Below are 26,948 nucleotides of genomic sequence, written 5' to 3' on the forward strand. Positions count from 1 at the left end.
TATAAGAAGATAAACGTAAATATATAAAATCTATGTACAAACGATAGGAAAACTACTATATAAATGATCTTGAATAAATCATATGTAGAATAATGAACTCTAATACAGGAGAAGATCTTTTTAAGTTTTTTTTTCTGGAAGTTGTCATTTACTGTTTCAGCTTTTTTACTATAGGTCTTTGTAAGTTACTACTAAGGCAAGAAAAAGAGCAGCATATACTATTCTAGTCTTCTTGAAAATGCTAAGTACCTGCATGTTTGATGATAGATAAGTACCTTAAAATCACAAAAACATCAAAAATGACTGGCAAAACTTTGTATTTTTGAGACATAGCTATCTTATATAAATTTGTTACAGACGCTATTTCTTAAGCATTGATTTTGCACTTAATTTCAAACGCAAACAGAATATTATCATTTAAGTCATCGTAGGAGATAACTCATTTATAATAGTTACATTAGGGAAATTTGTAACATATATATTGGTTTATGAGTATCTTCTATATTAGGCCTAGATGTTCTTGTCCTATTTTCAGATTGCAGTCATATCTGTGAAGTTGAATGATTGCCCTTGCAACATTTAATCCTCGAGCAAACGTGTTTTAAAAGTTACATGAGCACATGCACGTAACGGTCAAAACAAACGTGTCTCTGCCTAAGTTTATTTAATAAATAGAAACAGATAATATTGTTTAAAAGTAATATTAATTGGTGTTTATAGCATCAAACATCGCTATCAGATGTTTATTTTTAACGGCGGAATAACAAATCTCAGAAATGTTTTTGATACCTTTCAAAATGAATATATTGAGATTATTTATCTTCGAAATTCATTTTTTATTTTCCTGAAGGATATACATTCGAAGAGGATCCGTTCTTGTAAATGTTTAAATAATAATTTATTAGCTAATGCTACCTTTAAGTTATTGGTATTTTATTTTTTAGTAATGAAACCAGCATATTAAAACGAGCAATGTACAAGCAGGATAAAATATTACCAGTCGCCACCATGCACTTATTGTTGCCACCATATAATTTTCTTTTCGCTAAAAAACTACGTGGACTTCACATTTTGATTTATTATAAAAATCAGGTATTACTGATGAATACACATTTAAATTATCAACGATAACGTCATCTAAATGCATAGAAGATGTCAGTAATCTATTCACTTCCATCGCCAAATACCACAACGCAAACCTTTATATCTTAGGAAGACAGAGATGGTACCCTTCACCAGAGAAAGAAGAATCATGGGCTTAATACCTCCGAGGATTCTAAACTATAGTCTAAACGTTTTTGACGAGGTGAAATACCTCGGTATTACCCTAGACAGGAAGTTAACATGGAACTCCCACTAACATAGTAGAGCTAAAAGAGCATACAGTATGATGCAAATTTATGGAATAAATTCATTATTTCAGAAACAGACGACTTTTTAAAAAAATCTTAAAACACGTCAATTTTAATTGTTGAACGATCATCAACTAATATTTATTTCAACAGGATTCACCAAAACTATGAACTTTGTTAAGTAACAGCAATTGCAATAAATATTCATTCACTGAACTAAAATACACTAAGGAACGCCACTGGGAATAAAACAAAATAGTGTTTTTGATAGAGTAAGGACTCAAGAAGAAGTTCGTAATTTATTTAATGCTAAATACCCCAATTGCGAATAGAGAAACGGGTCATGTTAAAGATCTTCCCAGGAGTGGTAGAAAATTAATATCTGAAGCCAAGAAACTGGACGTTGTACTGGCGTTTCAAGAAAATTCCCATACTACTTCTAGGCATGTCGCACTAGATAATGTCCACCAATCATCTGTTGTAAGAGTGCTACAAAAGAAGAAGTGGCATCCATAAAAAGTACTATAAAACCTTAACTTCTTCTATTTTTATCTAGAATTTCTTTAGGATTATGTGTTGCCACAGCTGAATCAGCTATTTCCACATAGAAACGATTTGTGGTACCAACATGATGCGGCTCCGCACACTACGGCGTTGAGGTACGAAATTACCTTAAAAACGTTTTTCCAGGTAGGTGGATAGATAGAAGGGAGACATCAAATGGCCATAAAGGTCTCCAGATTTGACTCCGTTAGACTTTTTTATGGGGATATTTAAAGAGCCAGAGTGTATTAAAATCGACCGAATAATGTAGAAGAGTTGAAGGAGCACATCAAAACGGAAATTGCACAAATAACACCTGACGTCATCGAAAACGTCAGGAAAGAATTTATTGCCCATCTTTCACATTGTATTATTGCTGAAGGTCGTCAATTTGAACATTTGCTGTAATCTAATTGTATTTAAGTAAACATTTATTGTTTAATAAACAATTTAACCTAAGTTAATTGTTTTAATAAACCAACAGATTTTATTTAACCTTGTAGGAATAAACATTAAAATGATTATATCGTTCCAAAGGCGATAAGTAGACCTTTCAAATCAGCTGTCGCGTGACCTTGGTTTGTATTTAAAAAAATCGTTGATTACGTCATTACGCCAACACTGATCACGTAATGTCCAACACATATATAGCAGTTGATGGTCATTCAGAAATTAAAATTGACGTAAGATTTTTTTTAAAGGTCATCTATGTCTGAAATATTGACTTTATTCCATACATTTGCATCATACTGTATATTGCCTACGAGCAGTGTCGACGAACGATCGAACGCACTTGACGTCTTTTGCAATTCTAACTTACAGAGCTATTGCTGGGTACCAAAATTGCTACAGGCAACAGCAATTAAAAAACTAAACATATTCAACAGATGACGTGCATAAATATAACAGGTGCTACGATAACAACACCAATTGCTGCAATGGAGTAGGTCATCACCACTCTAGACAGATATGTCAAAGAGGTAGTCAGAGATGTCAGAAGTCCAATTGATTTGTTTTTAAGGACCATCACATAAGTACTTGATTTTAATATACAACAAAAAAATTGTAAAACTATTAAGTCTTGATTAAAGTTTACTAAAAATGTTAAAAGTATTTTACAACTTTCTTCTTCTTCAAGTGCCATCTTCGTTCCGAAGGTTGGCGATCATCAGGGCTATACGTATTTTCGAAACTGCTGACCGAAACAATTCGTTGCTGCTACAGCTATACCATTCCCGTAGATTCTTTAGCCAGGAGTTTCGTCTTCTTCCTATGGACCTTTTTCCTGCTATTTTCCCTTGCATAATTATTCGAAGCAGTTCATATCTTCCCCTCTTGTAATGTGTCCTAAGTATTGCAGTTTTCGTTTTTTGATCGTAAATATGACTTCCTTTTCTTTATTCATTCTTCTCAAGACCTCGACATTTGTGACTCTCTCGGTCCATGATATTCTCAGGATTCTGCGATACAGCCACAGTTCAAATGCCTTTAATTTTTTGGTATCAATCCTTTTTAACGTCCATGACTCCATTCCGTAGAACAGCACAGAAAGTACGTAACATCTCATCAGGCGAAGTTTCATTTCAAGGCTCAAATCTCTTCCGCAGAACACTCTCTTCATTTTAGTGAATATGGATCTGGCTTTTTCTATTCTTATTTTGATTTCTGCTGAGCTATCGTTGTCTTCATTTATAAAAGTGCCTAAATATTTGTATTTGCTAACTCGATCGATAATTTCATTGTGTAAATATAAATTTTGGACATTTTGTGTTGATTTCTTTAAAACTTTAAAATTTATTTAATAAACTTTGTGTGAATTTCAATGAATAACCATTTTCTTTACACTGTTTTGATGGGAACCTTTGGGGACACTAGTGACCTCATCGGTATAATGTGCCACAAAAAAATCTGGTATTATGAGGGTTAAAGTCATTCCCTTTATTGCATAAATGAGTAATACGGTTGACAAACAAAAATAGGACCTCTAGACTTAAGATCATTTTTAATTATTGAAATATCAATAAATTTGATAATATTTCTTACAAAATATATTATTGTCAAATCCAAACAACGTGATAAAAATCTGAACAATTTTCCGGTATTTTCAGACTAACATTTTGTCACATCCCTTCCTTTCTGAGCTTTAATTCACGTTGACATTTTTCACGAGATTGCGTAAGGGAGCACATAAATTTATGAAGTAAATGCGTAAAACGGTGCGTGAGACACGTTGGGCTTAATTTAAAATCACACACTGGAAAATACTAAATAAACAGAGGCATTACGGTGATTCCCAACAACGATTCAAATGATGGATGCTTTATTCTCATGGATACAAAAGAATTAATAGTGAAATATGACATGAATGTACTTCGTAGATAACGTCAAAGAACATAAAATGTAATTATGAACGAGAAAAAATAGCATAAAATTTGATTTCCAATGATCTGTTTATTTAGATTGGTTCTGTTTTATTTTGAAAACCTTTAATTTTAGCTTGTCCTCAATTATTAGTAGAACACTTTATTGGAAAACTGCTCACAACGGGTGATTTGATATTAATTGATATGTCCCAATACAGCTGTTAACCATCGTTAACCATCAAAAGATGATCGAAATTCTGAGAACAACTGGAGTTGACGAACAAGACTTGCGAATTATCTCAGAACTATACTGGCACCAAACGGCAACAATACAAATCCGACAAGGAGTGAGACAGGGTTGCGTCTTATCACCGCTACTCTTTAATTTGTATTCGGAGTCTATATTCAGAGAAGCATTAGACGAGGTCCAAGGCGGAATTAAGATTAACGGAATCAGCATAGACAACATCAGATATGCTGATGATACCGTCTTAATAGCAAGCAACGCACAAGAACTACAAAATATAATAAATGCGGTAGTTCACCACAGCGAAATGTTCGGTTTACGTTTCCAAAACTAAAACTTTAGTATTTTCAAAGACACCAATAAACGTACAGGTGTATGCCAAGGGTTAAATAATAGAACAGGTAAATTCCATAAAATATTTGGGAACAAATATCAATAGTCAGTGTAATCCAAAAAAAGAAATCCTATCAAGAATCGAACAAGCAAGGAAAACATTCATGAGCATTAAAACATTTTTTACAAGATCAGACCTTAGTCTACAGCTTAGAATCCGAATGATCAGATATTACGTTTTTTCTGTCTTACTGTATGGCTGTGAAAGTTGGACAATGAACTCTGAAATAAAAAAAAGAATAGATGCCCTTGAGATGTATATATACAGACGAATCTTGAGGATTCCATGGGTACAAAGAGTTACTAATGTTGAGGTACTTCGTCGCATGTGTAAACAAAAAAGAATTACTAAGAATAATCAAAGAGAGGAAAATGCAATACTTGGGTCATGTGCTGAGAGGCGAAAGATATGAATTACTTCAAGGTATACTGGAAGGGTAACACAAAGGCGAATGGAGAGATCAATGCTGGGTCTGACCTTGAAAGATCGCGTGAGAAATGAGGAGATACGCCGACGAACTGGCGTTGACGATATTATACTGCGAATCAATAAACAAAAGTGGAGGTGGGCTGGACATGTTGCTAGAATGGAAGACGGAAGATGGACGAAGAGATTATTGGAGTGGAGACCAAGAGCCGACAAGCGAAGTCGAGGCAGACCACCCACCCGATGGACCGACGACCTAAGGAGAATAGAAACAAACTGGATTGCAGCAGCTAGAGATAGAGAGACATATATCCAACAATGGATGTGAAAACGGGGCTGGATGATGATGATGATGATACTGGAAGGAAAAGTACAGGGCAAAAGATCAGTAGGAAGACGCCAGAACTCGTGGCTGAAAGACCTGAGGAGATGGTTCGACCGCTCATCCGCAGAGATCTTTCGCGCAGCAGTTTTCAAAACTACAATTGCCATTTGGATCGCCAAACTTCGAAAGGAGACGGCGCAATGAGAAGAAGAATACAGCTGTAGAAGAGTGACGATCTTATAGTGACGTTGAAAATACATCTAGCCCATACTTCAAAATAAATCTATAGTTACTATGCATCTGAATGAGAAAAGATTTAGTCGAACAAGAGACGATGTAAAAAGATCTATGGTAGAGACAACTTATTCCTGAAAAGTCTCTGAAAGAAAATTCAAACAGCGGCATTAAATAAAGATGGAAAATTCCACTGCTCAATGCTTTGGGATATTTTTATATCTAAAAATTAATAACAGACTAGTTACATATATTTATTTTATCGAAAATGACATTCAGAGAAATAATTTACTTTCCAGGAAAGCTCTTAAAACAGAGATGAATGCGCAAGGTACCTACCACGATGAACTTACATGTTATAATAGATTGTACCAACCAAAGTTAGATTAGATTAAGGTTATTTATAACGGCGATTTCCAGTGTATCAGGTTTTAACTTCCAACAAGCAGAGCCGATAAGGATGCCTGCATATGCAGTATCAGCAGAGTCAGCGGGAGCAATCTTATAAAACAGTTTGTCGCTCTTTATTTTTGTTTATTATAATTGTAGCACTTTACTTTTCTTATTATTATTAGAAATCAAATTATTTTTTAAAAAGTCAAAAAAGTGGAACAAGGAAGAACTTAACGGGCAATGGAGTATTCCAATCCTTTAATCAGAAAAGAACCAGTAAACTCCAACAAGTAGTGGCGTCCTGACTTTGCAGAAATCTACGGAAGAAACATCAAGTGAGGCCCCTGGTAGTGTCACCTCGGGGGAACAAATACTTCTGAAGAACTTCTATTTTCTCCGGGTGCTCTGTGGAGGGCTTCGAATATACAGTCGAGAACTCCTCTACTTAAGTCCATTTTCGGGTTATTGACTTGGAAAATATTTATCTTTTGATGACTTGTCTTGATAAAGATAAGATATTTCTTACATGACAAAGGTACACCAAGTCGAAATAAAGCATCAGGTCGTAGTCTTCTGAAGGCTTGTCTTGAAAAAGACAAGATATTTCTTACATGACGAAAATATAGGTCGAAATAAAACATCAGATTGTAGTTGAATAATATCTCAGCCACAGAGTATAATTGGAACAGCAGGAAGCAGCGCCTCAAGAGCACTAAGCTCTCGGAGAGCCCGTGAGGGATTTCCAGGTCAAGAGCCAATGGGAAAATTCGAGGCGGGGCGATGCGCATCGAAATGCGTACTAGTCCACAGACTATGGCATTCGATGACAGTAGAACAGCTGTCGAAAACAAGAAGACTTAATTTTTTTGGTACTAATATTCCTCGGACTGATTCCAGTCATCCCGTCTCAGTATACGTTAATCACAATTACCAACACCGTTGGAATTTTTTTTTATGAAGAAACCAATCTTAAAATTTTAAACGACAAATAGACCCTCCTTAGATATAAAGACATGCAATCAATCAGAGCCATTATCGACAATCAGAGACGTTATCGAAGTCACGTAGGTCTTCTCAAACCAATATCTAGTTCTGTTAATCTCAAATATACAGAAGTAATGGCTGATACGAAACAATACACATTCCGAGAGAAACGTGAGCTTATTAATGGAATAGGTTCGATATGGAAATTAAATACCGGAAAATTAAACTCGTCAGATGGCGAATATTTCAATGAATGTATAATTAAAATAGCCCACACTGAGTATCAAATCGAAAACCTATTGAAAAATCAAATATCGGTTACCACTTCTGTTATTAAGAACTTCAATGCTACAATCCGGAAATTAAAAATAGATGAAGAAACATTCAACAATAATAATAAAGAAATTCGAGAGTCAATAATGGATATCTCTGACTAATTAAAATTCTATCAATCCCAAATTGATATGCTAAACTTTTGTGAATTACTAATGGAAAGCTATTTATGTATCGAAGACTCGTTAAACAATATAGTAAATGCAACCTTTGCTCAATTAAAAATATAACAAAGCTCAACCATCACTCCGTTTAATTTAATTCAATCGCAAATCGCAAGCATTACAAAAAAATAAGATTCTATCATCAGTCTATACCTACTTCGAATCTAGCTTAGTATCTCGATATTATCGAATTACAAGACTATCGACTAGACACGAGAAATGTGTTTCTCTTAAATATTCCTTTAATTGATGCAGAACAATATACGTTATATCATCTGTATGCAATACCAATAATGGATAAACGAACATGTCCTCATTCAATATTAACAACAACACATAATTACATTGCCCGAAAATAATTCATTGTTATACCTTTAATAAAAAGTCTTGAGTCATTCAAAACCTTGCGAGCTAGAACTAAGACTTTTACAACACACTTTCATACCGGATCGACAGCGATGCCATATGCGAAGCCCAACTTCTGAAAGGACAAGAACGCCTTCTCAGAACATGCCAGACTTTCGTACTATTCGCCAAAAATTACAACGTCCAGAAGATTAACATGAACCTGTGGCTCATAACACTTTCTGACTTACTGCCTAATGCTATCAAATGTGAGTCCAGAGACGTCAAATTGGAGATCATCCAAACCAACCATGTATTCAAACTGCAACCCGCGTGCGATGTCTTTATCGGCAGTACAAGAGTACACTCTCAGAAATTGATCGAGATCCATGACAATGTTACTTACAGAAGTCATCCAGTCCAAATACCATTTAATTGCTGCAAACACTTCCCAGATAAGATTAGTCTCTTCGAATTAAAACCACTGAAGCTTAGCAATATCAATACTGAAGACCTCAAGATAACTCATCACAAAATTAATCAGTATTATTCAGGATTCAACAAACTAATCAATGAACCATCCGTTCTTTCCACCAAGACATCCAGAGACAGCCAGGAACTGGAAGAAAATTCTTTCAAGACGAAGATCCAGTATCCCCCTAAGCGACTCCATAGAAGAAGAAGAGCAGATCCAACTTTCATTTAAAAGGAGAAGCTGTTATATGCATTGTACCAACCAAAGTTACTTCGAGGATTCCCAGGGTATCAGGTTTTAACTTCCAACTACCACAGCCAATCCAAAGGATCCCTGTACCCTGTACATACAGTATCAGCAGAGTCAGCGAGACCTAAAGTTTTTACACGTTCCCACTGAGTCAGCAGTTACCAATCGTATAAAACAATTTGTCGCTCTTTATTTTTGTTCTTTATAATTAAAATTGTAGCACGTTACTTTGCTCATTGTTTTTTTCAAATAAAATTATTTTTTAAAAAGTCAAAAAAGTGTTTCGTGATATAAAATACATATTTGGTTTCTTTTTTTAGTTACTACATAGCCTAAACCTTTTATAGGTTGTGTCTTTATTTGGCATATGATTACCGACATTTGTTAAGTCTGACTTCTTCTGCAACCACTTGCATTCACAAAAATGAGTTGTTTATTCCAAATTTAGTCTAAAACTTAATTGATTAACTTTACAAAATTGTACAAAAGAATTTACATTAGCTATGTCAATCAGCGATTATAATATGTCTATGCCACCACTTAGTGAATTTGCAGCTAATAGCATATCGTTAATAATTTATCGACGCGACCCATTGTTCGATTGTATTCTGCAACAACTCTGGTCCAATATAGGGTTAAGTGGGGCAATTATGAACTATTATTAAAATTTTTTGGTTTTTGTATATAAAGTATCAACTTTTTTAAAAATATAACATTTGTATGTCTCATTTTTCGCCCCTTATAAGGTAAAATTATAAGACAACCTCTGGGCTTAAGATATATTTAAAAGCTGTCAGTAAAATTGGGTTTGGGAAAAAGTGAAACGGCAATTTGCAAAAATGATACACAAGCTACATTAGAAAATACTTTTTTTCATAAATGAAAGAAATAAAAAGGCAGGTATAATAAATGAAACATTATTATAATGGAAATTTGCTTCAAACCAATCAAAATCTGAAAACACAAACTTATGATAAACTCATATTACAAAGATTGTCCGTGGCATATTGAGCTCAAATTACCTTCTCGCCAAAACTTATGGAATTAAGCAAAAATTTGCCGGTTTTTTAAAACTATAAGAATAAATCTTCTCCGTTCAGACCCTAAATTGTTCTCCTCGCACTCTTTGTCAAGCTCGTACTTCCTCGTACCAGATTTTACTTGCAGACAATTGGATCTCTCTTCTGTGATACCTTAAATTCGAAATTGGACTTTAAAAGTGCCGGGTCTTCAAATTTTTGTGGGAACTTACTTAAATTTAAAAGCAATTAAGACGAGGTCGAATTCGATAACTACTCAGTTAATGTATTTTTTAGATGATTTGGCAAATACACTTGGGTAAACAACTTCAGGTCGCTGTGACGTATCAACCAGGGGCGTATCAAGTAATTTTTTTTATATATTTAAATATTCGATATTTAAAGAAAAACGATTATGCTACAACATTGAAAATTCTACTTCCAATCGTAATAAAGCGAATAATAAATTAATGGTCAGAATTTATTTTCCCACCGTATATGAAAGGGGTTAAGGTTCATAATAAACTTTTCATGATAATATATATTAAATCCTCGTCAATCGAAAAGTGCCATTAGTCAAGGTTTTCCATACATTTAGGTGACAAGTTTTAATGTATTTACTAATATGTCTGCCTATCAGATGGCCTGATACACACATTTTGAATGTTTAAGTAAATTTGTATTTTTAATTTTTTAGGTACTAATAAAAGCGTTGGTACTGAGTTTAATTATTTGCTACAAAATACTATCTTAGTAGTTGCTAAATAAGAAAAGGTGATTTTTTACTGGAAGAAAATCTACCTTACATGTTAGCTATACAGAGATAATACCTGATATTTAGATATATTTCAATAAATATAATTAAAATTAACAGGTTGACTGCGTTCCCAAAATATGTCAACCAACGAACAGTGCATTGCCGGTCCTCCGGGACCGGTGGCTTGACGCGAACACGGTGCGTTACCGATCGTCGGGGACCGGTAGTGACGTAATTAGTTTTTACATTTTTACAGTTTTATAACATAAATTATACGAGTTTTAAGATCAGTTATTAACAGTAAAAACATTTTAAAAATTACCATTGTCATTCGTTTTTTGATCAGGTTTCCTGTTAAGAATATTTTAAAGTATCAAGACAGATTACTAATTTTACAGATTTAAATTAAAAGATCAAAACTTCTTAATATTTTATTAGTGTAAATGATATTTGAAAACAAGAAAACATGTAAACTAAATAATATTTATGTCCTAGTAGTGGTGTTTTCGTGTGCAGCTGTAGTAACAACTAACTCCTGCTCCAATCTTCTTCTAAATTCCATTATAGATAATGTTGTGGAACAACCAATTTTGTTATAGACAATTCAGGCATTTACAATAGATATTCCAAGCAAAAATTCAAAGGCTAGTTTACGGTACCATTTTAACCTTTTTCTTAAAACGGAATGATAAGAACTCATCTGATCACTAAAGTCTTCTCCGTTTTTTGCTTGATTGTAATCAATAATTGCCTTTGGTTTCAATACAAAGTCACGTTGCCAGTTTCGCTTTCCTGTTGGTTCTAAAGTAGTTGTATGGAGTATGTATACGTAAGGAGTTGTTCTGTGTACCCCAAATTTCTCCCTTTTTCATTTTTTTAGGTACCGTTTTGGGAATACCTCTTCTGTTGGACCTCAGGGTTCCACAATAAATTATTTGTTTTTTGAATAATGATTTGGCTAAAGGTAAACTCGAGTAATAATTATCAGCATACAAGTAGCTATAGTAGCCATTTTCGAATTTAACGTGTTCAAGAAGATCATACACTATCTGCTCACTCTGCTCTAACTTAAAGAGCCAATCATCTTTATTACTCTGCTGATTATTACAAAAATGAATGCAACGCATTAGTAAAAGAAACCTGTCTCGTCTCATGGTAGTCGTAATAAACTCATTCCTGAACATGGGATCTTTCGAACAATATTGCGGGACCATCAACTAATTCCATAACTATACATATTGAAAAAAAAAAACGTTTCAGTTCGACTATATCGCAGTCAACCCAGTAACGTATACGTGATTTGGATCGATGTATATTTAACAACTTTTCCCGAGCAAATCTATTTGTTTCAGTGACAATATTCTGTAAAAGATCATCGGTTACAAATAACTTGTAAGCGTCTATAGGATTTTTTATTTCGTTAACGTTAATATTTAGTATAGGCATATCTTGATATTGATTCAACTCACTAATTTCATTGTCACTCTCATCTATATCATGCCACTCGTTTTCATCATCATTTTCAGATTCTGACATTTTTTCGTTATCAATTTTTGTCTCATTATCATCGTCGAATAAATCACTCTCACTTACATCACTGTACGATTCATCTGAAGAAAGAACATAGTTTTTGACGTGACAACGTCTTAAATTAGGTTGTGGCTCGGAGTCATTCATGAAAAAGTGTAACGCCCGCTCACGTCTGTTACGATGAGTCACCGAACGAGAGAGAGGCCCGCCGGACCGGCGAATGCCTTGCGTCTCTCTCCCACTCAAACATGATCGGTCCGCTGCGCGCGCAGCACTAGAGAATTAGGCGCGTTGAATCGGTGCGTGCTTGTGTCTCTGTCTTTCTCGAGCGTTCTTGGCGTTCAAGACACATTACAGCAGAAACACTTCCTTTCATTTCATATTTCTCCTATCATCGTCCTATCCTCAACAAAATCACTCAAATAGAAATTAGTTAAGTTTAAGTTTACATGTACAATGTTTTAGTAAACAAAATATATTTCTATAGTTAAAATTTGTGCAATTCTTATTTTCATTCAATTCCTTGTTCCTATTGTGCAATTTAATAATATTCATATCAATAAATATTCTACCGAGAAAAAGACGTTGTCACGTAAAATCTTCACCCGTAAAACCAACTTTACAGGCAACCCATTTTTTGTCTATTACAGAATCGTCCGAATCAAAAGAATCGTCCCGTTCATTATCACTGTCACTATTTGGCAACTCTGCAAGCACATGGTCTCTTAAATCAGTTGGACTTTGGCGGGAATTTACAATACTTGGGTTATCTTCGTCATATTTTTTATTTTCAACTGAAGTACTCGGTTCGTTACACTCTACAGTTTTTGTTTTGTTTTTATCAGCTGTTTGAGCTAAAAAAAAATCTTTTTAACGCGAAATGACATTTTTAGACTAGTAAAACCACGTAAAACAAGGACGTAAACACACCTGCTATTGAAATACAAACGATGCTAAATGTCGATTGACTGCGCAAGCATGCAGATATATAAATATGCGTCGGTCCCGCAGGACCGGTCTCGCACCCGAGTAACAAATTGTAAACTCTGTGCGTTACCGGCCCCCAAAGCGCGGTACATTTTTTTCTTTTAGAAATGTTTAGAATCTTGAGACAAGTATAATACTGTTTTTAGTATTTAAAACAAACGAATATTAACGAAGATATGCCTTTCGCAATTTTTAAAAGTTTGCAGTTTTCACACGCTGCACTTTAATAATAACGAACACTGGTCCCAGGGGATAGGTAACGCAGTCAACCTGTTAATAACATAATCCCCGTTCAAAGTTAATGCACAAAAAAATTCTTATAAAAATTTAACACTTTTTCATTTAAAATATGACGTTTTGCAGATAAATATCTAAAATAAAATTAAAAGGCGAGATCGAACGCGACGGAATACTCGAGCTGCAAAATCTCTTAAAAAATAGAAAACAAATGAACGGATAAAAAAAACTGACAGATATAACGACTAGACTCCTTGTCGTCCAATTTATATCACTACAGTTTTCCGCGCTCTTTAATACTTTTTATTGCTATAATGGTGTTACAAGTGTACTAAGAATTTACTCCGTTCGATAGTTGAACCCAGTTTGTCTTTTATTTAACAGTATTTTAGACAGAATGAAATTTATTGTATGTGACATGATGATCAATATCTCTTTTTCTCGATCTTTAAAAAGGAATTGCAGTTGTTGAAGATACAACTTACTAATTTACGTAATTTTATACAAAAATAAAAGTTTTCTTAAAAGCTATTATTTATTAAGTTTTAATTAATAGCTAATAATATAAATAACGAAGGTTATTAAGTCTTTGTTTTTCAACATGTGTCAAAATAGTTCAGTTTTTAGTCATAATTTAACAAAAAATTTAAGATTTTAATGAAATTTTATTGATACTGATTTTACAAGAACATGTTTACTTAAATGTCTTCTATCATATTTTCTTTGTTTCATCATCAGTGGCATTACCGCTCGTTATGAGCCAAAGCCTTCTTCAGAACAATCTTCCAGTCGCCCCTGTCTCTGGCAATTCTTCTCCATGCTTTAACTTCGATGGATTTTAGATCATCCTCTATGTTATCTTGATACCTAAGTTTTGGTCTTCCTCTGGCTCGTCTTCCCACTTGTCCTCTTCGGTCGAAAATTTTTCTGATCGTTGCATCTTCATCTCGCCTAATTACATGTCCTATCCATCGAAGGCATGCTAATTTAATACATTTTACAACGTCAGGTTCCCTAAAACTTCTATATAACTCAAAGTTGTAGCGCCTACGCCACAAACCCTGCTCTTGGACTCCTCCATATATTTTCCTTAGAATTTTTCTCTCGAAACGTTTAAGCAATTCTTGGTCGTTCTGTGTAAGTGACCACGTTTTAGACCCATATGAGAACACTGGCTTTATTAGTGTTTTATATATGGTAAATTTAATTTTTCTGGGTAGTTTTGGGGCCATATGTTTCCTCAAGCCATAATAGCACTTATTGGCAAGCACTATTCTTCTTTTAATTTCTTCGCTGACATTGTTGTCTTTTGTCAGCAGCGAGCCCAGGTAGACAAAGGTGTCCACACCTTCCAGTTCCATATCATCAATTAATAGTCTGGGTATCTGGTTGCCTGATCTAGTACAATACATATGCTTGGTTTTCTGTGCGTTTATTTTTAATTCCATTCTAAGTGCAGACGCCCTTAGTGATCGAAATGCTTCGATCAGAGATTCTGTGGACCTAGCAATAATTTCTATGTCATCTACATATCCGACCACTTGTACAGATTTATTAAAGATGGTGCCATTCGTATTAATATGGCACTCTCGAATTACTTTTTCTAGTGCAAGGTTAAATAAGAGACAAGACAGTCCATCTTCCTGTCTCAGTTCATTTTTACAATGGAAGGGTCTGGAAAAGTCGTTTTGGATTCTTACTACACTCCCTACGCCTGTGAGTGTAAGTTCCGTTAGTTGAACAATATAAAGCGGCATTTGAAATTCCACCATAGCCTGTAGAAGCTTTTGTCTGTTGACTGAGTGGTATGCGGCTTTGAAATCCACGAATATGTGGTGGGTGTCGACTCCGAACTCAAGTTTTTTTTCAAGAATCTGCCTAACTGTAAAGATTTGATCCGTTGTTGATTTATTGGATCCGAAACCGCACTGGTAGTTCCCAACTATTTGTTAAGCATAGGGGATCAATCTTCTGTACAATACGTTGGACAATACTTTATATGCCACGTTAAGTAGGGTGATGCCCCTGTAATTATCACACACCATCATATCTCCCTTCTTGTGAAGAGGGTGCATTACACCTAATTTCCAGTCCGCGGACGTTTCCTTCCGTTGCCAGATTTTGGTTACTAATTTATGCATGTGTTTAAAAAGGGCATTCATTTTCTTTGTTCATGTTTACCTATATTTAATTTTAAGATACTTCCTTTACAAATGGAGAGATTTAAAGTTGGAAAACGTGAAACCAAAACGAAAGCGTACTCAAAAGAAGGTCTAGGTGCTGCTTGGAAATTAGATCCTGCTCAAAAAGAAAGAGATGATATGCAATATTGGTTAACGTCATCAATAGCAAAACTTATTATTAAGTCTTTCTCGATTTAATTATATCGATATAATATAGTTGTGATCAACACAGCTTGGATTTATAGGCAACGGAAATTGATAAAAGGTGCCTCTATAGGCAAAGATTTTTATTAAAAAAGTAGAACCAGTAACGTTTATCAATTTCATGTTGATAACTATAATAGAATTTGGCATGCGCAACTGGAATTGAGATCTGATACGCTCTTCCACGTTGTAGGAACTTCCGATCAAGACTTGAAACTAGCAACACCTGTAGCATAGTGGCGAAGTCCAACTTACTGGACAACAAAGTTTTAAGAATCCGTTTTATGTGTGTTTTTTTTTTAAGAGAAAAGGTTTCAATTGTATAACAGAGTTTTATTTATTTAGTTTAAAAGAGCAAGAAGTACAATATTGTTCTGGTTTTACTAGTTTGTTCAGTAATTCCCATCCGCTGAGTATCCAGTTTGTAATTTTCTTGTAAGACATATACACCTGCCAGAAATTAAAACGATTTCAATCATGTCATAATTACTCCCATTTCATCGTGAATATATATATTTTTTTTAAATATATTAAGAATATTTATATTATATAATTATAATTATATATTATAATATAATTATATTTATATTAATTTTCTTCGTTCATTTTTATTTAGATAATTGATTCAGAAAACCATCAAATTGTTCCAAGTTATCCAAGGTCACAATTATTTCGACAAAGCCATTAAGCTGATCCGGTTTTGTGTCTACCGGAGCCCGAAGTCCATTTCTTGTATCTATGTTAAAAAAACTTGTTTTTCAGTTATTCCTTTATGTAAATAAGAGATCTTAAATAATGTGACTTTCATCGGAAAAAAGACATTCATCGGAAGTCAAATGGGGATGAGTAATAAGTTTTATTTGGAGTGTTGGTTTTGCTCTAACGAGAATTTGGTTTATTTTTTACTTTCAATTAAGTATTGGTTTGGATGAGAATTCCATCTAGGGCCGTCCCTACCAGAGGTTAGGAATCGACTGTAGGATCTCAATACGTTTGTATTTGGTACATTTAATTTTTTGTCATATTTTAAATTGCATAATAGTAATAGTCAAAATATTATTCATAATAATCATTTATTATAATTTTAATTAAGAATAATTATTTACCATTGAAAGTTGTGATACTCCTTCAGATCTCTTTGTAAGGTATTTGTGTACACATCTAACCACAGAGTTTTTTTTATAAATATGCCAGAGGACCAATCCGTTAGATTAGTTTCTCGTTTCACTGGCGATATTTTTTATCGAATGCCAATGTGTAAAAATATTTTCTAGAGGCGATTAGGTTGTACTTTCAAAGCTAGCTTTAACTTTAGCTTAATTTTTGAAATACATTCCACGTAGCATTTTTTCATAGTTTTTTTACAATGCACTTTTGTCCGGTAAGGATTTTTTAAAATGTTTCTCAAACAAGTTACAGGGTGGCTTGTAGATACTCATCTATGATCCCAAAAGGTGACAGATTTACTTCAGGGGTGCGCCCCTGCCTACGTGAGCCTTGGTTTACCTCCTAATACCATACAGATTATAAACGACGGCCCTGAGGGTAATCATAGGTACTAACCTGGGACCATCATATGCAAAATGAAGTGTAATACAATAACACTAAAAACGGTCTTTATGAAAATATAACCTTAAAAATACTACCGCATATGTAACGAAGAACTTACATTTTCATATTCCAACTTTTAACATTTACTTATAGCATTAATTTTTTTTTAAGTGTAATCACATATGGCAGCGAAGTTTGGCAAATGAAACAAAGAACAGAGAAACTGTTACTAGCAACAGAAATGGACTTCTGGAGAAGAGCAGCAGGAAAATCAAGAAGAGATCGGATACCAAATGAGAGAATACGTGAAATGATGGGAGTCAAGCATACAATAGTTGAGGACATAAAAACAAAACAGTTAATATGGTACGGCCATGTACAGAGAATGCCAGATGACAGGATTCCAAAACAGATTTTGACGTAGACACCACAAGGAAGAAGAAAAAGAGGAAGGCCGAGAAAAAGCTGGAGAGAGGGAATTGAAAAAGAACTAGAGAAAAGAGAAATCCCTCCAGGCCTATGGCTGAATAGAGAAGAATGGCGGTTAGGAGTCGGAAGGCGTCGGAGAACGCTGTAAACCGATAGTAGTAGTATTAATTTTTTTAGCAGCCACATTAAACATTGATATTTGAACAAAATTCGTTTACAAACTAAGCAGAACATATCGAAAGGATAAAGTTAACAAATCAGGCAACCAGAGATACATTTTTATTAGTTCTCCTAAATTAAAATAGATAAAAAATTAGTAAAAACTCAAAAAAGCCATTTAGCTAGTTATAGTAGCAAATAAAAATGAATACATGAAGAAAATTTTATAAAATAATGTTGGATTTATTATCATTCAGCCCATTGTACCCATTGTTGAACATAGAACTCCAACCGAAGTCGATATTCTTGTATGTTCTAAAAAGGTTTAATTTCTGAACACCCAAAAAGCTATCGACCAATTGCTCTACTGTATAATGTATAATGAAGAAGTACTGAGAGCAATGAACACACGCCCTCATCTGGTCAATACTATCAAAATTAGAATGACATCATATCTAGGACACATATTGCGCCATAGGGAATTTAAGCAGCTCCAGGTAATATTGGAAGGTAAGATTGAAGGTAAAATGGGCATAGGACGAAAGAAAAAATCTTGGCTACGAAACATCAGAGATTGGATCCACACAAGAGGAAATGAATTAATTCATCAAGCCCAGAACAGAGAGAATTTTGCCATATTGATAGCCAACCTCAACAGAGAAGGCACTTAGGAGTAGGAGGATAATGTATAAACTACTACAACAATCCTCAAAGCTCTACCAATTGAGCAAGTAGGTTTTAGACCAAATCAAGGTTGCACAGACGAGGTGTTATCTCTCTGAACTTACATAGAAGTCGGCGCTTAAAGAAAACTGAAAAGTTCTGCTGCGTTCATAGATCTGTCAGCAGCTTTTGACACCATCTGGCGAGAAGGAATGATTTATAAACTCTTATGCACAATTCCTTGTAAATTCACCGCTAGATTAAGAGAAAATATGCTCACCGACAGAGTATTTCAACTAAGTATAGGATCCGAAGGAAGCACCCACAAGAAACTCAAAAATGGTCAGCCATAAGGCTCGGTACTGGCACCACTGCTTTTTAGCCTTAACGTCGCAGACATGCTGACAACAATATCAACAAAGTTTGGCTATGCTGATGACTTGGCTTTTTTTACCCAAACAAAGTCACTAGAAGAAGCTGAAGAGATTCTTACGAAAGACCTAGGGGTTAAGGAAAATTACTTTCAAAAATGGTGACTTCACTCCAATCACCAACACATTGGTAACCAGTGCTGAGCGACATTCCACCACCATATCGTCGCCGACTCAATCTGCTTATCAAAGAATATAACAAGATCCTTTGCAACACGGCGCTGTCGATTGCCGCAGCAGGTTAACCAAATACTGCCATACGTTGCATCACAGAGACTGAACTGAACATGATCGATGTGCAGATATGTTGCACAAAAGGGGCAAGCTACCATCACCGTCATGCAGCTGCGGCGAGATCCAATCTATCAAGCACATAACGGAGGAGTGCCACCAGCGAGCCTACGAGGGCAGCTCACAAGACTTCCTGTTTGCGACGATCGAGTCGATTAACTACATAAACCTCGACGTTTGCCTATAAACTGGGCATGATTTAAGTATTTTTATTTCGAGTCAACTTTAACGTTTATTATAATGTTTAGTGTAATATTGTAGATGTATCGAAATGCCATATGCTAAATAAAAAAAATAAATAGGTTGATTTTCAATCTTTTTATATTATCTATGCAATGTGTATGCGATCTTTCTTCCGCTATATCTCTTGTCGCTTATACAGTATCATTTCAATATTTTTTGTCATTATTTATTATTGTCGTATGGTCGGGCCAGTTTCATTTAAGTTTATTAATTCGTTTGATATTTTAGTCCACACAATCCTAAATCTTAACATGCCGTTGATATATTTTAATAAGTAAAATATGAATAATAATTTAGAACCAATACGGATTAAGTTAGACTTAATCCCGTATACGAAAATTTACCCAACCATCCCGTACACTCTTCGAATCAAATATCTATCAAAATTATTTCTATAACATTACATTTAAGAGTCTACCGCTTCTGTTTAAAATCTGTTTAGATCCTTTTGAAAAGAGCAAGGCCTTTCGACGAACTTCGGATTGCGTATACCAACCCTCTTACGTAATCCGGGTAAATCCATCAAAACGGAACGGCAAAAAATGTTTTTGTTGAGTGCCAGTTGGTCCACAACCTTCGCAATTATTTTGTTTGTAGTCTGACAGGTGTCTGTCAACAAGTATGTTCTTCGTCCCCTGTTATTTATTACCACCAAAAGACAGTAATTTAAGAATGTGTGTAAAGATTAATCGACACGATGAAAAATCCATTGTTGCTGGTTTGTTGGCTAATATATATTTAGATATTATTGTATATAGAACTAAACCACAAGCAATTGTAATGACAATTTCATTTTACATTTGTTTTAACGTTTCGAATTACAATCCGGAAATCGTTTTCAAAAAATTTATAATAACAAATTATTAATTTTCTTAACCTATAAATGTTTGTAGTTGGTGGTGGGAGGTAATATCAACTTAACAGTTGACTTAATGTACCAAGATGTTAAAACAAAATACAAAATAACAATATAAACAATATAAAAGGTGTTGGATATAAAAGATGTTTAAATTTAGTACCAATACAACCATACCACAAAAAATGTATTTAGTCTAAAGCCGCATCTTCATTGAGTCGACATTGTCGATCGACTTTGTCTATCGACACTGCCGTCCGACAAATCGAAAAAGCTTCACATGTCGGCAGGCAGAATATTTGTAGACAGTCGAAACGAAAATGTGTGACGAAGATGACGCCATTATTTTTTGTGCCGCATTTGGTATTATCTCAACTAAAAAGCGCATAAAAGAAGATTTTGGGTTCGACCAAGTCTTCAAAGTAGAAATCGGTATAGCGGTAGTAATCTGATGGAAGATTTAAAAAAGGAAGATATCGATATATTGAACCTTGAATACAGATGTAACGGTGGTTTCAGAAATTTTTTTCGAATGTCGGAAAGTGAACTTGAATATTTATTGAACAAAATCGGGCTAAAAATTTGTAAGCAAGACACCAATTGTAGACCTGCCATGCCAACAAAGGAGCACCTCGCTGTGACATTACGATTTTTATTTACTGGACACTATTTCGGAGGTCTGCGATGCCCTTATTGCCGCATTATAACATTACATATAGGTAAGTAGAGTTTTACTAAAACTACATTCATACTGAAAGAGGTGTATATTATCAAATTTTATTAACTAATACTAAACTTACAAAAACGCAACACAGCAGTAAAATGAAGTGAACTAATTCGAAAATAAAACTAAGTTTTCAAATAAATGTAAGTGTCAAACCCTTAGTGCTTATTGAGACATGCCACGTCCCAGACATTATAGTTGTTGAATGAAATGATTTATGGCTTCATCATCTTTAGTACTTGATTCTTTTGAAGTTAAGGGGTTCGTAAAAGAAAAACAGGAAGAATGCTCTGGGGATGGGTGCGGTACTAAAGTCGTTATTGAACCAACAGGATACTGATGGCGCTGAGACTGAGGATAATATTGCGGTGGTGGCTGTTGTGATACTGGATACTTGTCCAATTTTCCTTCGAACTGAATCGTGCTTATCATGTGTTGCACTGTAGTTTGAGTATAAGCGGTAGGCAAATTTCGTAATACAACAGCAACTTCTTCTCCAAATACGCTAAAGACAGCATTTTTAATTCTTTCTGAAAACACCTGTGTCATCATCCTGTATGCAAATTAACCATTGGGTTATCACGTTTCCTTTTCTTGGATGACACTTGGTCAATATTTGGTGACTTTAACTGTTTTTTGCACTTGTGTTTCCCCTTGGGCGTTCAACTTTTTCAACATTTCCAGCATTTGCATTATTACATTCTGCTATATTGTTTTCTGTCACATTATTTGTGTGAATAAAATCTTGACTGTTCTCATCATTTTCAGTGATGTCATTCACATCACCTGTATCTTCCAAAGCATCTACTTCAGTTGGAACCTGTAATCAAGAGTATTTATATTAGATTAATTTAAAATAAAATAGGTTAGATATTGAAAATTAACAGGTCTTTTTATTTCAGATGCCTAAAACCGAGGAAGAATGGAAAGCTATTGCAGAGGACTATTACAATTGTTTGAACTTTCCAAACTGTATCGGAGCTATGAACGGAAAACACATAGTATTGCAAGCCCCAATAAATAGCGGCAGTGAATTTTTTAATTACAAAGGAATCTTCAGTATTGTTTTATTTGCCGTAGTCGGTGCAAATTATAATTTTATTTATGCCAATGTGGGATGCCAGGGGCGTATTTCTGATGGTGGTGTATTTAGTAACACTGTATTTAATAAATTTCTTGAAGAGAATACAATGCATTTGCCTGCGGAAAATCTGCTTCCAAATAGTAATGTAAAAAGCTCGCTCATTTTCGTGGCAGATGATGCATTTCCACTGTCTACAAACATAATGAAACCTTATGCAGGGCTTCACCCTAAAGGTTCTAGTAAATGAGTATTTAATTATCGTTTAAGCAGGGTTTGGAGATTATCTGAAAATGTTTTTGGCATAATATCTAGCGTATTTAGAGTATTTCGCAAACCAATGCTATTAGAACCGACTACTGCCTCTAAGGTAACCTTAACAGCATGTTATTTGCACAGTTTTCTTAGAAAAAGTATATCCAGGAATATTAAAAATCCTCCTGGACCACACTATGCTGACTGTTTTAACACCAGAGACTAAATTCCAGGAGCTTGGAGAAGTGAAGTTTCTAATCAACTTCTATTAGTAAAGTTACCAAAACTACCCAGAAAAAGTGTACTGTGTGCTCTACATGTGAGAAACGTGTTAAAATACTATTTTATGATACCAGAAGGAGAAATGCCTTGGAAATACTTAAAGTGATAAAATGTGTATTAATATAATATTATGTAGCCTAATAAAAAAGAAATTGTGCGTGTAAAATATATTTCTGGTCTTATTTTTGTCACGTGAGAATCTTAAACTTTCATAAGCAAACCATTTACTTTTGTACACATCCTCCGTGCCAGATTTATTGCCACCCTTTGTTTTTTTTTATTTCTCTTGCTAACTGACTTTAAAGATTTTTTATTTTTTGTTCTACTACTTGCTTTTCCATATTAAATTCACTGGCAATTTCCATCAAAGCATTATGTCTGATGTTCTCTTTATAATATTTGCCTCTAATGTTTCATAGATTTGTTTTTAATTTGTACGCTTCAATAAATACCATCAGTTTTTCTTTTTCCCATTCCATTTTGCCTAGAAGTTCAAAACACGAGACTTCGGATTGAGACTGGGACTACGCCGCGCGCACACTGAATTATTTTATCAATGTCAAAGGTCGAATGCTAGCTAGCATGTCCACACTTCGAATTCGACTCGACTACCCTTTGATTTTACCGACAGAGCATGAAAAACTAGTCGACAGGTCGAACGACATCTTTTGTCGATCGACAAAGTCGACTGCCGCGTACACACTCAGTCGAAGATGTTGATAGACGATCGACAATGTCGACTCAATGAGGACGCGGCTTTACGGACAGTGCTGACTTATCCATTTTTATAACTGAAAATAAAATTTAAACATGAAATAATGTGAAAAAAAACATATTATACCTTTCAGTAGACGCAGCTTGTCTAGGAGACCGGTGGGAGTCAATGACGGTCAATTCTAAAGTCAATCGGAAGCTGTCGAAATTCTCCGGCTCTGTACCTTCTTTTGATAGGTACATTTGTATCATAGTAGTGTTAATGCTCGAACTGTAAGTTTTTAATTTGTGACACCAGTGCAGTGGACCGTGTGCATCTATAGAAGTAATATAATTTTGTGACATGTAAATAATTGATTTATAAAAAAACCTTATTTTTCAGATTATATGGATTATGAAAAAGAGCAAAAAAGATTGTTAGCACTTTTTGAAGAAGTTTCGACGAGTGATGAGTATGATGATGAAGAGAAATCGAAAGAAGAAGATCATGTAGAAGAAAACTTAGCCATTTGACTTTGACCGATTTTTGACCGGTCCATATTTTTTGGGCAAAGATAATAAAACAAAATGGGTTAAGCATATTCCCCTAAGAACGTTGGAACTCGAAGTGAAAATATTGTTCTGCAGTTTCCGGGTTCATCACAATGTGTCAGACAGAAAACCAATATTTTAAATATCTGGAACAATCTATTTGATACTGATATGCTCATATAATTTTTAATGGGATCAATACAAAAATAAAATTAAAAAAGCAGAAGTTCAGTTGCGATCCAGATATATATCCAACAAACATTGATCAAATTTGTGCCCTTTGAGATCTCTTATATCTTGCAGGCGTAAGAAAGGCAAGTCACCTTAATATTTCATACTTGTGGAAAATAAACGGCACTGGTATAGAGGTTTTCCAATTGACAATAAACATAACGAGATTCAGAAATTTACTAAGTTATATGCGAACTGATGATATCAATACACTGCATGATAGAGTTAGTTTGTTATTTTTCTGATAAAATTAGAAAAATGTTTCTCTTATTCGCAATACGTAACCGTGCATGAAAAGTTAGAAGCTTTTAGAGGACGGTACATACCAAGCAAACTTAATAGATACGGTATAAAAATATTTGCACTGTCTGATGCGAAGTTATTTTATACCGGTAACATGGAAGTATACGTTAGTAAAAACCAAGTGGGTGGTCCATACTATCTAGACATCTAAGAGAAATGTTACCACCGAGAATTGGTACACCAGCGTTGATTTTGGTATAAGCTTAAAGGAAAATTGTTTAACTTTCTTGCGAATAATAAAAGTAAATAGAAGAGAAATATCTGCATATTTTTCTAACAATTAAGGACGACTTATTGGCTCTATTAAATTTGGGTTTGGTTCAAGAGGAACATTAGTGTCAGATAAACCAAAACAAAAACGTTCCGTTATATTGTACTATGCAGCATGGAGACGACGTTAATCCTGTAACTGGAAATCATATTAGCATATAACAGCACAAAAAGCGGTGTTGATACCGTAGATAAATTATAATCACAATATGATGTGGCACGTTGTAGTAGAAGATGGCCTGTGGTTGTTTTGTACAGCCTTTTAAATGGTACAGCAATAAACTCCTTTGTTACTTACAATTGTAACATTCTAAATTCCACAAAGACCCGACGAGAAAATTTAACAAATTTAGCATTTAGCCTTATGTACAACCACCAGAAGATTCGAAGCCAAAATGTCTATACACCCAAGACAATAAGAATTCGACTAAAGATCTGTCATTTGGATGAAGATGTCGGGCCAGTTCAAAGAACTCCGGGAGTAATTGGGAGGTGTGGTGATTGTGGATGGAAAAAGAATCGAAAAATGAAATATTTTTGTTCGATTTGTAAAAAGTATCTTTGTTTGGAACATGTAAATCCAATTTGCAATGACAAAAAATCTTGACTTGATTTTATTATGTGTTTTGCCATCTCTTATATTTTTTTATAATAAATCTTAGTAAAATACTGTTTTATTTGTGTTTAAGATATTTCTTGAAGACCGAATGTTATATTTTAATTTTAAATTAATTGTAATTTGTTTAGTAAAAAAGAAAATAAATCAGACTATTACAACAATTGTGGACTTTTTTTGTGCTACGTAAAGAAACAAAATATGTCAATAATAATAAATAATATTACAAAGAATAAAAAAAATAGATTATTTTATTGAAATTTAAACAAAATGCATCCAGAGGACTATTTTATGACCGGTGTAGTAGACAGTGTGCGACTACTGATCATCATAAGTGGCTCGACAATCTTGGCCTGCTCACAAACAAGTCGCCACTCTTATCGATTTCTGTCAACTTCCCTTTACTTTCTGACCCTTAGAATCTGTAGGTCTTCTTCCACATCATCAATCCATCTCCTTGGTGACGTCCTTTACTTCTTGTGTCTTCTGGTTTTGAAAACGTTAATTTTTTCATGTTTTGGTGATCTGACATCCTAACAATGTGTCCAACCCATCAAAGTCTCTACACTTTAACGAATTTCACAATATATGGATTGGTGTATAACTAATATAGTTCATATAGTCTTTTATCTTCGACGCCATATAGCCCATTTTCACTTACGGCCCAAAAAATCTTTCTAAGAATTTTTCTCTCAAAAAAGTCTTTCATCATTTCAGACAAGGTCCACGTTTCAGCCCCATATATCAAAACCGATCTTATTAAGGTCTTGTATATATTGAGCTTTGCTGTACGTTTTATATTTTTATTTTTTAAATGTTTCTGGAGACCGTGAACAGTTGTTTTTGCTATTGCTATGCGTCTTCTTATTTTGTGGCTTATCGTGTTTGTTGTGTTTACTAGCGATGCAAGATATGTGAATTATTTGACTTGCTCAAAAGTATGGTTGTTATAATAGTTGGATATTTCTGGGGTTTTTAGAAACAAACATATATTTGGTTTTTTCCTTTTTACTACAAGTCGTAATTCATTTGCCGTATCCGCAAGCCTTGTAAAACACTGTCTCTCATACTTCTAGCCACTATAACTATATCGACGAATATTTAATTGTCTGATTGAATTTTTTAAGGAAATATTAAATAGGAGACACGCCAGCGCACCCCCCTGTCTTAGACCATTATTATTGTCAAAGAACGTAGAGCTTTCTCCTTCAATTCTAACATATGAGCTTACGTTTTGATTGTTAGTTGGGTCAATTTAACTAACTAAGGTGGGATCCCAAAGTCTATCATTGCATTATATAATGCATTTCTTTTCACACTGTCATAGGCCGCTTTGAAGTCGACGAAAAAATGGTGTGTATCTGTGTTATATTCTAGTTACTTTTCTAGAATCTGCCTATGTGCTTGAATTTGATGTTTAGTTGCCTTTCTAGCAGAATTCTTTGTAAAATATTTAAATCTTTTAAAAAATATATTACCGAAGATTCTATACGCAGATGCTCTTTAGCCACTTTTCTGGTACAAATTCATTTTGCCATACTATTAAAGTTAGTTTATGGGTGCGACTACTAATA

The 26,948-nt window shown here is 34.4% G+C and overlaps 1 protein-coding gene across 2 annotated transcripts in view; it reads left to right on the forward strand.

Moving 5' to 3' along the window:
* Nucleotides 1-26,948, forward strand: part of Oct-TyrR (Octopamine-Tyramine receptor) — a 243,012-nt gene that overhangs the window by 201,849 nt on the left and 14,215 nt on the right. The window lies entirely within an intron of this gene.

The sequence above is a fragment of the Diabrotica undecimpunctata genome, chromosome 4, assembly GCF_040954645.1.
Source record: "Diabrotica undecimpunctata isolate CICGRU chromosome 4, icDiaUnde3, whole genome shotgun sequence".
NCBI lineage: Eukaryota > Metazoa > Arthropoda > Insecta > Coleoptera > Chrysomelidae > Diabrotica > Diabrotica undecimpunctata.